General features: G+C 38.6%; 1 long non-coding RNA gene across 1 annotated transcript; it reads left to right on the forward strand.

The window, feature by feature from the left end:
• The first annotated feature begins 7,854 nt into the window (after positions 1-7,854).
• On the forward strand, positions 7,855-8,347 carry LOC147503732 (uncharacterized). The gene is made up of 3 exons (XR_015220248.1): positions 7,855-8,000; positions 8,090-8,194; positions 8,300-8,347. It is a non-coding gene; the product is annotated as an uncharacterized LOC147503732 (long non-coding RNA).
• The last annotated feature ends 4,219 nt before the right edge of the window (positions 8,348-12,566 follow it).

Consider the following 12,566-nt stretch of genomic DNA (forward strand, 5'->3'; position numbering starts at 1 on the left):
GGCCTCAAAGAATGCAGATTTCTAGTGCCAAGGACAAGAATCCTGTAATTTCGGATATGTGCTTTTATGGTGTGCTTACTGAAGTATGGGTGTTGGATTACTTGACCTTCGAGATTCCTATTTTCAAGTGTGATTGGGTTGACAGCAAGAGAGGCATTAAGGTTGATGAATTGGGTTTCACATCTGTGCAACTTGGTAAAGTTGGCCACAAGTTCGACCCTTTTATTTTAGCGTCCCAAGCCAAGCAAGTTTTTTATGTGAGTGACCAACTAAATATGGGATGGTCAGTTGTCCTTGCAACTCCTGAAAGAGACTATCGCAATAAGAACGATGATGCTGGGTTCGATGATGATTCCATTACGCATTAAGCATGAACTATTGACTCCTTTGATTTAGCTAATGAATTGCCATTGCCTTATGCTCGTGAAAATTGTGAAGGGATTTGGGTCGAGCCGAATGAGTTTTTCTTTAAGTTAAATAAGACTTCTTACTAGTCATTATGGGACTTTTCTTTTCTTTTTCTTATTTTTTTGTTGTTTTTTTATCGCTTTTAAGAATGTTTCAAGTTTTTGTGTTAAACTTACTGCTAAACCGAGATGACTAGTGTCTTTTTTACATTTGCATGTTTACATTTCTAAACAATTAAAGACCTACTTGGTGGAAGCTTTATATATGGAAGCTTTATATATATATATATATATATATATATATATATTGACAAACCTTGCAAAAACAAAAATGGTCTTTACAGGTACACTCATGGATCCATAAGAGCATTCAAATCACAAGAGTATTCAAATTCGAAGAGAATTCAGACGGAAGATGGCTCGAAGATCATTCAACTCCAAAGATGGTTCACAAGGGCATTCAAACTCGGAAGATGGCTTTGAAGACCATTCGGACTCGTGAGAAGCGGTTGGGCTCAAAAAAGATATGGAAGTTGACGAGGCAAGAGCAAAAGGTTCAAGCAAAAAAGAAAAGTCGAGAGAGCGCAAAGTGTGTAAAAATAAAAAATTGAAAAAGGGTGAATATCAAGGAGTTGTTTATAATGAATCACGGGCAACCAATTGGTCAAGGTGGAACCGACATCGGGTAGTTATGGAGGCTACTTGGTGAGGGCAAAGAGTAAGGATTACAATAACTAATTGGAAAGATGTATCACCAACATTGAAGAAAAATTTGTGGATCTCTTTGAAGGTACATTAATCTAATGCTTTATAAGCTAATTTCATTTTGTTTACATGATTAACTAATATGCTACCTACAAATAGGAAAAATTTAAGTTGGACACAAAAACGAAAGATCTATTCGCACAAGTCGCGATGGGCGGTTGTGGAAAGCATTCAAGTCTCGCCTTACTAGGCGGTACATCTTACCTTTTAAGAATAAACCAAGAGACTCAAGAAAATACCAAAGTTGTATAGAAAAAGTAATCAGTCAAGAAGATTGGGATACTTTTGTAAAAAGTAGACTTACACCTGAATTTCTGTGCACGCATTCTCTTAATTTTATTTTGCTTTTGTTTGTACATGCATGCAAGCTATTGTTTTACCGTGATTAGTTTCTTGAAAGTCCTAAAGAAGCTAGTATCCATGTCTTGGTGGATTCCAAGCAAAGAGGTCAGGCTCACGGGAGGTTGGACTTGTGGCGTAAGGCCAAGTTTAGTTTGAGTGGATTTTGTTGATTTGTGGTTTCCTTTTTTTAGATTCCAAATAGGGTTGATTATACAAGAGAGCTTGCGAGAATTTATCTTGTAAGATTCTAGGTGGATTCCCTTGCATCATCTATTCTTGGTTGCATGTCATCCTTAGCTGTTGTAGTCTCCCCTTCCGAAGTTATCGGTTGGCATGACTAAGTGTTTAAACCTGTTATCTCCATATTTACAACAATAAAAGTCTCGCTTTATCTCTATGCTTCTACTTTAGATTTGTCATTTGGTTTTCGGTTCGCCTTCATTCATTGCTGCTGCTGCCCTTTGTATTCCTTTGTCGAGTTTCTCTGCTGCCGCCTTTGTATTCACGCCAAGTCCCCATTGTTTAATCATGCTTACCGAAGTTCAAGGGGTCGCGCTGAAATTGTGTGCGAGAATGTGACAAAATGATATTCGTCTAAATTTATAATAACTAAATCTATGTCTAGATGATTAGAATTCTGTGGGAGTTTGTATTCACACTATACTAGGAAGTATACCCAGAAGGCCAGAAGCATCATTAGATGTTTTGGTAGATTGAGATTGTCATCCCTTATGGTCATTTGTGTTTGATTTGTTTAGAACTTTCAGGTGTTTGTTCTAAAAGTCGTTGTCTCTTCCTCAGTGTTGCCACCATGACTCAACTCTTTTTTTAAGCAGCTAGCTTAAACGGTCGACTGATTTTCAAAAAGTTAAAATAGGGAGTATTGAAACTTGTGTAAGTGGAGGACTGAAACGAAATACCCAACGATATTTGCCACCTTTTTTTCTTGTTTTTGCATGGATGGAGACCAATAACATCAGCAGTCTGATATTTTCTGTGTTTGTTTGCAGCTGGAATTTTTTTGGTTGAATACTTGAATAGGGGTTACTACTAGTGCATGAAAATATGAGGCCAAAATGAAATGGTCGACTAGCAGTGGGTTTCATAAGTGCTTGAAATTTGATATAGGTCAAGGTTAATTATGATCATCTCTAGAGATAGACTCTTAGACACTAGGGGGAGTTAACCCTTTTTTTTTATGCTTTGTAAGTATAAATTCTGTTAAAAATGAAAGTGAAATGTACATTGAGTACAAGAGATTAGCAGGGTCAATGCACCCTGCTAGGATTCAAGCTAAACTGCATCTACTACTATTTATATCTATAGGGTAGGATACAATTAATCAAATCTAAAAAGCCTATCAAAAGGTGATTCCTATTCTGCAACCAACCATGTAGGTCCGCCATTTGTCCGTAGCTTCATTCGGTTGTAGAGATGCTCGCCTTAGCCAAAGCATCAAGACTCGAAGTTTCCTTCCTCCAAATGGTAGTGTTGTTTTATGTTGATAATGTTTTATCTTTGTTTTATATGGTTTCGACAATACATTGAATTACTACCCAAGAGAACAACATCGGTGTACCGTCACCGAACTCTTCGACGCAGCAGAGATTTAGGTACTCCTAGATCGACTTGTCTACCCTTTCATTAGTGTTCTCGCTAAAGGAGCTTAGGCCTTACTTCTACGCACACACGATCGGAATAATTACAAAGTCTTCCGGGCTTAACATGGCTCGAGGGCTCGGCATCTCGAAATCTAACTGCCTTCGATGACTCCCGCTCATTGTCAACAAACTTGGGGTAGGATACAATTAATCAAATCTAAAAGCCTATCAAAAGGTGCTTCCTACTTCTGCAACCAACCATGTAGGTCCGCCATTTGTCCGTAGCTTCATTCGGTTGTAGAGATGCTCCTCGCTTTAGCCAAAGCATCAAGAGACAAGTTTCCCTCCCTCCAAATGGTAGTGTTGTTTTATGCTGATAATGTTTTATGCTGTTTTATATGGTTTCTGACAATACATTGAATTACTACCCAAGAGAACAACATCAGGTGTACTTGCGGCCCGAACTCTGCTCGCGGCGACGCAGAGACGAGGTACTCCTAGATCGACTTGTCTACCCTTGCATTAGTGTTCTCGGTTAGAAGCTTAGGCCTTACTTCTACGCACACGACGATCGAATAATTACAAAGTCTTCGGGCTTAACATGGCTCGAGCTCGGCATCTCGAGTCTAACGTCTTCAAATGACTCCCGACTCATTGTCAACAAACTTGGGGGTAGGTACAAGGATCTAACGAATGGCTACCCACCTTGACCAGATTAAGGGGCTCTCTACCCACTTCCAACAGGTTTAGGATATTCCAGCTTCCCGACTTGACAATAGGCACCCGAATGACAACGAATGGCTACCCACCTTGACAACTCATGAAGCTCGGAGTATACCCAATATAAGGAGCTACCCAAAGATCGGGCTCTAGAGGTCGATCAGTGGCCCCCATTCGCTTAAGCAAAAAAGTCGAGCTGGATGGACCCCCCAAGCGGTACCTTCTTGATGGTACTCTTTCCCTCTATCTTCATATTTGTCATTCTTGGTCCCTGCCTCCCCCGCTCGATCGGGGAAAGAGTACCAAGACTGGGAATACTTGAGTATCACATCGTCCCACCCCACTCCAAACCAAAACAATCTAGCTACTAGAAGCAGCCTAGCTACTAGAGGAAGGGAACTCAAAACTAGCTACTAGGGGACGAGAGAGAACAAGAAAGCTATCGTCCACATTCACGTTAGTCTGTTATGCTTGTTCTCTTTATTTGCTATATACCGCATTCACGATCTCACTATGCTATTACCTTGAGGTTTTCTCGGGATGTCTCTGGATATTGAGGTTTTCGAAGTGTATAACCCACTGCCATTTTACAATCCCATATCGAATTGTTCCTATAGACGCGTCTTAGTTATCTTCTTGAGTTAATCACTTTAAGAGGCGATAGGAATGTTTTTCTCATTCAAAACTACTTCCAGCTAAAGTATTATTTCAAGAAATGGTTTAAACAGCTCTAGTACATAACACGTATTTATTTTTTTTTTTTAATTTGTAAGAATCTTAGCGAAGTGCAATCAACGCGGCGAAAGCAAAAAAGAAGTTTAACCACCCGAGCAGTAGGGATGAGTATTGCTAATCGCGTGGAGAAAAAGGTAAGTAAATGTATATAGCATTCCTCTAATTTGTTATTTGATATGTAATATAGCATTCCTTTAATTTGTTTTTATTTATGTAATATTGCATTCCTCTAATTTGTTATTATTTGATGTGCTATATACTTCAAAAACGAGACAAGAGGAGGGCGATCATTTATTGGAAAGGACAGTCTTATGGGTGGCAACTTTCCCTCCAAGGCAAAGATGGTAACTATGCAAATGATGCTACCAAGGAAGTTGCAGAGAGAATAGTACGTTCAGTCTAGTATACTTCCTAGTATAGTGTGAATGTTATATTAATAGTAATAATAAGGTTACAATATAGAGGCAGTAGAAAGGTGCCACATTGACCAAGGTGATGATTTGCTTCTCTTGTTTTACTTTCTATATTTGATCATGTTGCTTAGCTTATCATACTAAGGGGCAGTTCTTGAATGGTACATGGAAAATTTTAAGAATATAAGTTACCCACTTGCACTCCTTTTCATGCTGCCCCCATGCACGTGCACAACTAGAATGGATATCTGAGGGGGGGGGGGGTTCAAAATCACTTCAGTAGGGTGCCATAAAACTCCTTTTTATTTTGAGAAACATTTGTGTGATTATTAAGTCCATGTATGAATCAAAGTTCAACCGAGAGGGTGACAACACTTTTGAGAAACTTTTGATGGGTTGCTTTCGAGATACTTGCTTAGAAACAATAAACAAGGTGTAGATTATGGTTGTGACCAACCCTCTTATTAATTCAAATCTTGCAATCGCTTTTCTTTTACTTTTGTGGTTTTGGGTGACTGATAAGTCTACATCCACACTCATTATCTTGTAGGATGATTATCAAACGCAGGTCAAGGAAGGAACTTTAGAGGTTGAGGGTACTAAAGACGTCTTCGACTCGCATTGGTACTCCGAACACGGTGGTCGTTGTTAGAGGCGTAGGAGATGGAGTCACCCCCACACAATACTTTTCCCTAATAAAGCGTGGATCTAAGAAACATGTGCGCATTTGGAGTCGAAAAGCTCATGAGGAAGAGGAAAAAAGAAAAAAGGAAGAACAAAAAAGAAAAAAGGCAGAAGAAAAGGGAAAGGAAGAACGGAAAAAAAGAAAAGAATTGAAGAATAAATACAAGGAGTTAGAAGCAAAATTTAATGATCGTCTCACTTCTCCTGCGTCGGAAAAAATTGCTTCGAATAGCCACAAAAGTGACAATAGAGACCATATCCCCCCTTTAGGTGGTGCACATAGCAAGCGTAAAGTAAGCTTTTAAATATTGTTTACACTACTTTAGAATTGGGTGTTTTTTGTTTCCTATTTCGTTTTTATTTTGTAAATATTCTCTAACATATATAGCCGAAGAACAAGGAAGAGAAGAGTCGTCTGTCGGAAAAAAACTCAACCTGATTTTTAGGAAGGTACATGCTAAGGGAACAAGTCATTCCCCACTTCCAAATCCTATGCTTCCTCTTGAAAGGTATCGTTGTCACAATCCTTGCAATTATCACATTTTACTTAATATAATAGATAGGTTCTCAATCTGATTAGCACACACGCCTTCTAATCCACTTCGTTATTTTCATATTGTTAATTACTAAAAACTCTGTATACAATTAGGACCTGAGTTGCAGTTTGGCTGTGGGTTCCAAGTCCAATATTGTTGCTAAGGGTAAGGTTTACGTGGAGCTTGGACCAGAGACTAAGTTGCACAATGTTCCCTTAGGGCCAAACAATGCACGCGTATCAGTTGATAAGATTTTGGAAGGTAAAGATCATGTTGCTCTTCCTATACCAGTTCGAGATGAGCTGGTAATTTTGAAAGATGCTCTTGGATCACAAGTTGCTTGGCCAAAGCACTTAGTATTGAAAGGCATTGAGGTAATTTCATTAAGTTTTAATTTATTTTGAAGTACTTTAAAATATTTTTTGTGTGTGTGTCTAGTTTTTTTTTTTTTTTTTTTTTTTTTTTTTTTTTTTTAGTTCTAAATATTCTCACCTAAAATTTGTTGAAGACCAAAAAGGCTAATTCTCCTATACCACCAAAAAATTCTAAAAAGGAAAATGCTGAAGTAACAAATCGCGGCACACGAGATTTAAATCATACATGGGATCTTGGAAAGGTGAATACTAGTGCTTGAATCCCTGTTTTATGTTGTATTTGCAATTAACCCATTATGACTTTACAATTCATCTTAGGGCCGGAGTTGCAGTTTGGCTGTGGATTTCAAATCCAATGTTGTTGCTAAGGGTATAGTCTACGAGGAGCTTGGACCGGAAACTAAGTTGCACAATGTTCCCTTAGGGCAATATAACTCACATGTAGCAGTTGGGAAGATTTTGGAAGGTAAAGAACAAGCTCTTCTTCCTGTACCAGTTGGTGATAAGTTGAAATTTATGGAAGACGCTATTGGATCACACGTTGCTTGGCCCAGGGAATTAGTGGTGAAAGCCAACCAGGTAAAAATATCGATGATTGTAAATTTATAAGAATCCCACTTTAGGATCGGACCTCTCCCTTTCTCTGTCTAGCTCCCTCTATTTATACATTTCTTCCTTCTAATCCACCTCATGATCCTTACACAAGTAAACATTCCACCTCCAATTTGTGTAGATGTGCATCCGCACTTCCGCTCCCACATACACATAGGCCATAACATAGCCCACTGCAGGGACACTTCAAGCCACGCCAGATACCTCTGAGACCACTTCCAAATCCATCGTACACATAGGCCATGTTACGCCCACCCTTGCTAGACATGACATTATAATTTTTTATGCTTATCTTTTATTTTTCGGTTTCTGAATCAGGGATAAAATAGGGCAACCGAGTAAAAGTAAAGGCTTAAAAACTAAGTCACCGGTAGCCACAACAAAGGAAGCGATCTATGCACTTCCTTTGGTGCCATGATTGGTACAATTATTCAAAGTGGTCGACTTAAGTTTCCATATGGACAAGAATTATTCGAGATAACATAGAGTTTTCATACATAGAGACAAATGGCGTGAAGGATGTTTGTAATCTTGAATCTGTCGAGTCTCCTTGTATGGTTGCATATATGAGGTGATAAAACTTACGTTGTTACTAACTATTTTATTGAATGTTTACTTTCTTTATAAAATGAGTTGTGTTTTCACATTTCAGATGCTTGTATGAGAAATTTGTTTGCTCTAGAGATGGATATTTGTTTGTCAACCCGGCTGTCTTTAGTGTTGTGGATTCAAAAGAAAAAACTAAACTTGTTCTTGATAGACTGAGGGAAGCAAACATGAATGAAATTGTTTTCATTCCTTACAACCCATGGTATGGACATATATTATATTGGTTTTGTTGAACTCATATTTGGTTACAAATACATATTAAATGCTAGTTAATAACTTGTTTGGTTTTAGCTTCCATTGGATTGTGATTGTCATCGACTTGTCTAGTATGGATGTTTATTGGTTGGATTCATTACATGGTAAATGCACCGGTGACATGGAAATCATTATCAACACGTACGTAACTATTTCCATACGCATTTATTGGTATACTTTTTGTATTATATATGTAGACTTTTTATTTCTTATATTGACATTAATTGCTTAAATTTTAACTTGTAGTGCGTTGATAGCTTTAAAAGGGATCCAAGTGAATAGAAGTTCTCAAAACCATGTTGGCACCATATCAAGGTAAACGATTACAGTTACTATTTTTTTTTTTTTTTTATAAGCAAAGCGAGGTTGTTTGAGAGGTCCCCTACCCTTTTCATTAATAATTGTAAAAATTGTATTACATCCTAACATACACATTCCCCATAGCATCATCATAGACTATTTTCTTTATATCCACGAGGAAAATGAGCTAGGGATAACTTCTATGTATCTTACATCGGTACATTACTTGCTAAAGCATCAACTAATTTATTACATTCTCTATAAACATGTCTTATAGAAAACATTTCCATTTGACCCATAAGTTCCAATGCATCTCAGAAGCTTCCTTTGCTTGCCGCGGGGTGTTGCTCTGTTTTTAGTGAAGGAGATAACATTTGTAGAGTCCATCCTTGCCTCCATTCTTCTTATGTTGTATTGTTTAGCTAGTTTTAGCCCTTGATACAGCCCCTGCAATTCTATAAGCTCCACAATAAGAAGTTGAAGACGCGGCTTGAAACCTTCACCCTTTTCGACTTCATCTTCGATCTTATCGACAAACTATGATATCATGCATGAGACTTGGGCTTTTCTGAAATATCTTCTCGTGATCCATGTTACAACCTGAATTCTTTGACTTGGCATTATTAAAATCCACATTTCCAAATAATGTCCCCACCAAAAGATGTTTGGAGTCAATGCCCAACTTATTCTTCCCTCAAGGAAAACACACGCTTAGTTGAGTCGGATTCACAGGTCTTGAAAGAGACCTCCCTCACTCAATCGGCTTCCTTAGAACTGAAGAACCGGACACGGAAACCCCGACAACCAACTAGCCCAAGGCTGGAAGAGACTACACTAGAAGACCAAGGGCCTTACGTAATAAGGACTCACACTTTCCCTTTACCACATATGCTCTCATACCCAAGCCGGAGAGCACATGCTCTTCTCTAAGCTAGGACGACTGCCCTGAAGTGCCAGAATCGAACAAGGTCAACTCCATGACTCCACTCGATGATTGAATGAGTGGTTATTTGTACCATCGATCATGCCTTATAGCCTACTTGTGTGGAGCTTCTCAGCTCACCTCTGCGTTCTCGAACTATAGCAGCCTTTTCCACAAGAAGTGAGATATCCCCTAGTAGTTTCATACCTCGTACGAGATATTCATCCAATCGGACCTACCAGGAAAGGGACCTGCACAACCCGGCAGTGTGTCTTAACACCAAATACATCCGCAATTCAGGGTTCTTCCTTACCAAAATGATGACAAGAGTTCCTGCCTAAGCGTCAAACCAATATCCGATCAACGACTTTGACGCTGGGAATACACCTCTCAAAAACGAGAGAAACTAATCCATCCGATCTACATTACATAGACCACCCGTCAAAATCGATCGTGGGACCCTTTCCATGTCATCGGGATATTAATAGTTAACATGTCGAAGATTGTTACCCGACCAACAAAAGTGAATTCTCCCTCTATTTTTAAATAGTTGGTCTTTGTTCAAAGTGATGACAGGTTCTGTTTTACTAACTGTATGACTAATTCTAAATAATAGATTAGGTCAATTAGGTGATCCGCCTACATCTATGAACGCGATTTTTTTGTATGTGCTTCGGTCTACTAGTCTGCGTTGGTCCCTCTTATATTGATCGTGGGGACTGCGAGTTCTGAATTTGGATAATGTACTTTGATATACCTAGTTCCGCTACTTCACTTGAAAAACATCACCCTTTTGACATTAGTGTATAATTGATCTCAATGTTGTTGTCTAGAGTCACTTGTTTGGAGGTACTACTCATGATGATTTCCTCGAAAAGAGTGACAATAGGATTGGATGCAAAAGTAGCATTCAATTTTTATGGCTGGTATACTTCATAATCCATTGCCACCGATAAGAAAGCCCGACATTCATCCCACAGGCCATAGAGGGTATGGTAAGAACCGAAAAGCATTTGGGTTTTCTTGGAAAAGCTTTTAGTAAACCTGAATTCAAGTATTTAAAGTTTTAAATGACTTTGTTGGTAAAGAGTGGTATAAAACCACAAAACTCGACTTGATGAAAGATCGGCATGATCAAAACTCTAATATGATGGGGAAACAAGCGATGCAAATGATCACGGTCTTTGTGCCAAAGGTTAATGACATGTCTTAACCAAAATAATACCAAACCGTGTGTTTCAAAGTCAGCGATTGCCAAATCCCTAAATTCGACAAAACACGCCTTTGAAATAAATAGTATTTACTTTAATGGTAATATAAACCAAGGGGACTTCTGAGGTGAGTCACTACGTTTCAAGGCGCAGTAATTGATAACCACCGACTATGCCTAAAAGATTACCCGCCAAACTAAAAAATGATGCCATACCAAATACTATAATAGAAACTGAAGACCCTACAACCGTAGGTAGAAATTACCGGTTACACCCTGAAAAGGGAAAACATTACAAGACCCAATAATAGAAAGTGAAGACCCTACACTGTAGAGGTTCCAAGATGGACACCTAGTTGGAAAACGGCTAGAGATAAAGCAAAGACTAATAAAACTTTTATCCCCTCGCTAAAAATAATGATAAAGCACCATATCCCCAAAGACTAGTTGTGTTTAAAAGGGCGAGAATATTGATGAGATTAGGGAAGTGTTTAAAATTTGACTATAAACCTACCTTTTCTAGAAGCTATAAAAAGTCTACGGACACGCTAAGTTTCTAAAAAAGAGTTGTGCACCAAGAAGAGGAAAACCAACATACCCCACTACGAAGCATTCTTAAGCCCGAACAATATCCTCTTTATCTAAACATAACGGAATTGTTAAGTACAAGGGACCTCGGCGCCCTATTGTACAATACACCTTAGGTGATACCTTCATAACAACTGCTTTATTAGACACGGGGCAGTGTTAACTTACTCCCTTTTTTTTATTTATATAAACAACTAGGGTCTAACAAAACTTCAACCAACCAAAATGACTTTTGCGGTAAATTTATCGTTCTATTAAGTATCCCAAGGGTGTAGTTGAAAATATTCTCGTTAAAGTTCAGGGATTTTACTATCCAGCCGACTTTGTTATTCTTGACATGAAGTTGCTCATGATTCCATTCCCATCATCTTAGGGCGTCCCTTTTCTTGGCAACCGCCAATGCCCAAATTAATTGTCGGGATGGCTCAATGACTCTTACTTTTGGAAATATTTCTGTAGAAGTTAACATGTTTAGACAAACACAGGGACAACTAGGTTTTGCTGTAGAAGGGAAGTGAAGTCCATTGAGAGTTTTGTACCTCACATTAGTGCGGTGACACTTTAGTCCCCACACTAGTAGATACCCTCTTATGGAAGAAGACAAGGATCACAATTTCTACTGCGCTAGACATAGATAACATCAAGGAGGATTTCCTTGACTCTTTTGCAACCCTTCTTTGCTCTCACGAGTTCTCTCCTATTGACATCTATTCATCTCTTTGACGCCATTCACGGAAGAATAATTTTTAAGCCTCTATCCGGTGATTCTTCTTACCCACCTATCGAGGGAATGTCTTGCATATCTCAAGGCCTCTAATGATATAGACCTAAGAACACTAGTTGAACACCATTCACCCACCTCACATCCTCATGTCACTCATTCACCTTCCATCAGCATGTCCCGCCCTCTACCTTTTCAAAGAACCATTGAGTTTGTATTTTCGACCTTGGCGTTTCTCTATGCTTCATAACTATCTAAAACCAACTGGTGAAGAAGTAACACCCAAGGACAAGCCACCGACACTTTTTCATTTTTTCCATTTTTCCTTCTCAAAATTATCCACATCCTACGTGATCTTCCACAACCATCAATTTTCTCCACGTTCATTTACTTGGCATCCCCTTCAGAGGAGGACAAAGAAGAAACTCAGATGCTTTCGATTAGGTTTTAGATCTATAAGGCTTTACTCTCATTCCACTAAGCTACGTCATAGGAAATCTTGGTGCTTAATTCGTTTGATGGTGCATTCCATGTTAATTATTTGTGGAAAGACCCACAACTTTTTTAGATTATTGATATATGGGAAACTGCATATAAATACATATATATCACTTTTAAGTCTAGGAATCGACTTTAAAAGACCCTATCGTTTTAAAACAAATTTTACAAACCTGTTTTCAAAAATTTGTTTGGGGTGGGTGTTTGGTTTTTCCATGCTTGATCACTAAACTTCCTATCCTTATCCCCACCTCGCTCCCTTTAAGAGTAGCTA

Source organism: Coptis chinensis, chromosome 4 (genome assembly GCF_015680905.1).
Source record: "Coptis chinensis isolate HL-2020 chromosome 4, ASM1568090v1, whole genome shotgun sequence".
NCBI lineage: Eukaryota > Viridiplantae > Streptophyta > Magnoliopsida > Ranunculales > Ranunculaceae > Coptis > Coptis chinensis.